This window comes from Cicer arietinum, chromosome 2 (genome assembly GCF_000331145.2).
Source record: "Cicer arietinum cultivar CDC Frontier isolate Library 1 chromosome 2, Cicar.CDCFrontier_v2.0, whole genome shotgun sequence".
Taxonomy (NCBI): Eukaryota; Viridiplantae; Streptophyta; class Magnoliopsida; order Fabales; family Fabaceae; genus Cicer; species Cicer arietinum.
The window spans coordinates 36925730-36929447 of NC_021161.2; positions in this window are offsets into that span (position 1 = coordinate 36925730).

Sequence of the window (3718 nt, forward strand, 5' to 3'; positions counted from 1 at the left end):
GGAAAGAAAAGAAAGAAAATGACTCGACCAAGAGAATGATGGCAAGCTGAGAAGTTAGTTTGTAATAGTTCATATATTTTATGGCATTTTGGATTGTAATAGTTCAACATTTTGGTGAACAAATGCTTTGTAATGAGACAACTTTTTGTGCTACTTTTTAATTTGTTTAGGTGCAATAATATTGTGCAAATTTCATCTAATTAATGATTTGTGCAAATTTGTTAATGGTTTATGCAAATTTCTCTACAAAGAAAAATTCATTAAAAATACTTGGAATAAGACATGCCCAAGTAAAATCTTCTACTACTTTAAAAATACTTCAAGAAGAAAAAAAATAGGTACACAATTTTGTTAGCAGTCGAGGGGTTCATATGTGTCTTATAAAATACACAGTTTTGTTAGCAAATAGTATGTATGTGCCTTTAATATAACAATGAGTTAATAGATTTTTAATACATTCAGTGCATCATCTGCTGCAAGCAAACTCGCTCACATATTTGTTCTTAGTTAAGTATACTGCTTCAACTGAAAAAATAGTTACATATTAAAAGAGAACCAAAAATAGATTTTCATTGATCGAAAAAAAAATTAGATACAAATTATAACCTAGACATCATGATCCATGTATATTGCACCAATATGTTCATCTAACTAACGATAAACAATACCAACAAAACCATTAGCTTTCCCTAACACCCGTGATAAACAAAAAAATAAATAATAAATAAATAAAAAACCAAGACAACAATATCATCATAAGCAAGTTCTCATTTCTTCTTCTTAGCAACCAACTTGTCTTTCAACTTCCCAATCTTCTTAGTTTCCATTTCCTTCAATATGTCAAGATCTTTACAAGGTAGAGCTTCTTGAATCAGTTCTGGTACTGATTCAGTTAATGTCTAGGGTCAACCTTAGGGATAGGCCACCAAGGTAACATAGGGCTTCAAAAACTTTCTCTTTTACATATTGAGTAATGTTAACATAAAAAAAATAAAATCTAGATTTTTCTTTGATTTATTTATGGTCTCCTTTTTAAAAGTCGACAATTTTAATCCCTCCTTCATATTTTTTAATTAAAAAAATGATGATTTAAATCATTTTGACGAATTAATTATTTATATGTTATTAATTAAATTAAAAAAATGAAAATACTATGAAGTTGCAAGTTAAGTTTTTTGAGGGTTTTATTGTGATTTTATAAGTGTTAATCATTCTACATCTATATATCATATGCCACATTATTTAATGCATGTCACATTACCCTTTTTTAGTTAAAAAATCAGAACGAGTGATCAAAATTGTCAAATTTTAAAATAGATGGACCGATTTCGTGAGTCGATAAAAATAGAGAAAAACTTTAAAATAATGGAGAAAGAGAGATATTTTTGCATTTTGATTTTGGTCCCTCAATTCATTTTTGCATTTTGATTTTGATATTTCAATAATTAAGCCATTAATGACATAACCGTTTGCCAACTCAGCCGAAAACTAACGGTAATAAACATCGGTGATCAAACTAAATAGGTTTATATTTTATAGGAAACAAAAAAAAAAGTGAATTTTTGAAGAAGTAAGAACCAGAACATTCACAAAACTATTCTTTTAGACATTGATGTGTTACATATGACTCTCTTTTTTTAAGCAAAATGGAATAAATACATCAACAACTTTTACAACTTCTCTCTTTCTTTGGTGTGGTAAATGCGATAGCTTTTGACAAGATCTGAGCAGAAAAAGAAACCAATAACAATGTTGAACGTCATTTATACTTAATAGATCGAGGCAGTAACCATAGGAAGAGATTATGGTGGTTTGGTAGAGAAGTTGACATGAATTGATGAAGGCCTCATGAAGGGGTTCGACCTCAAATTCATTTTTAATTTGCAATTTGATTGCTCAAGAAAATAGCTCAACAAGAGTGTGTGAGGTATTTTTTGTTTTTGGAGAAAGAAAAATATTTAGGCATTTGAAATGAAAAAGTTGTATTTGGTCTTTGTAATGTAGTAATAAATGAGTGAAAGAAAATAAAAAAGATTACATTGGAAAGAGAGAAATAAAATAAAATAAAATTATTAAGAAGTAAAAGAGAAAGAAGAGGAAATGAAAACGTAATAGGTAATATTGTGTAAGGTAGAAGTTTGTACCACAGTTTTTTGTAGAATTTATTACTCGCACAACAACAACTACTCAGCTAGCATGTAGGAAATTGAATACTAATGTCTTGTGCAGTGCACCTATATTAGTCTATAACCCAATAAATTTTACACTATATATAGATTTTCGATCAGTCATGGGTATCGTTGGGAGCAATTTTTACATCTGAAACTGACCAAATAAACCTATATAAAACCTACTCCTGCATTTATTTAACCTGAAAAGGTATGTCTATTTTGCCAACGTTACTCAGATTAAGCAGGTCTCGGGCGAGTAGGTAATTTTTGTCCACCCCAAATATGTGGTATTCGCAATAGAACCTCTTATCTACATTGGGTTTTGATTTTCGTTGTAACGGTATGTTGGTTAGGTTAGAATTGTCCACATCTTAAAAGATTCTCCTAATCTTTCAATTAATGATGTGAAATGGGTAAAATATTCCTTTCTCTTGTCTTTTTCACAACTACTCGTCTTCCCTATTGATCCTTGAAGTTATTGAGATATCATCTATAATCTCCTGTTTTGGTGCACCACTTCCTCCATAGCTATGTGTCCACTTATTTTTTTTTTCCTTAGAGATTTTGAGCATTTCAAAAGGTCATTGTGCCAACAAATTACAAAATAGTCCAAGTTTTAGGCCTTCTACCAAGGCGTTGAGGGCAACGACGAAGTTCATATTCTTAATTTGAGAAATTTTGTGTTTAAGCGAACCCTAAACAAACTGAGGTATTCATAGCGTGGACCCTTTATTTATAGAGTGGCTGGACTCATAAGTGATCCATTATGTTGTTGTTATTGTCTAACTGATCGTTGCGATCATAGTGGAATTGGTGTTGGCAGCGATGCAACTCCATACCAAGATAAGTGTTATGACTTATCGACTCCATGATGTGTGGGACGTTATGAGTATGTCAATGCTTCTAGATTCTCTTCCCTTTTATCAGGTGAGCCTCTATAGATGACGTTGTGGGTAGATGCCCTTTCCATATTAGATTTGGGTTGGAAATTTTAGGTGCATACCATTACAACTTTCATATCCAATCGAAATAACAATTAGCCAAATAATTACAATATTTTTAAAACTAATTTATTAAATTAAAAAAAAAAAAAAGTTAAAAACAACTAAACACAACATTTATATTGTATATGGGTATACTTGTTGCATTTATATTGGGCTTCCTCCGTTCTTTTTTCGTATTATATTTGGGTTGAACATTTCAGGCCCATACCACATACAACTTTCATATCCTAACAATTTGCTAAATCATTATAATATTTTTTAAACAAAAACACGGGTTGTTTAACAAATTGTGCTATGATTTTTCTTAATTTTTTTAAATATATTTTTATTTTAAAATAGTTAAATGACACGTTAAAATAGTACATTTTAATCAGTTGACACTATAAAACAATCATGCATCTTATATAAACTCTAAAATCAATCTTTTTGACTTCAACTCTAAAATATTTATGTTGATTTAAAAAATCATTCAACTGTAATGCAAATAATAATAATAATAATAATAATAATAATAATAATAATAATAATAATAACAATAATAAT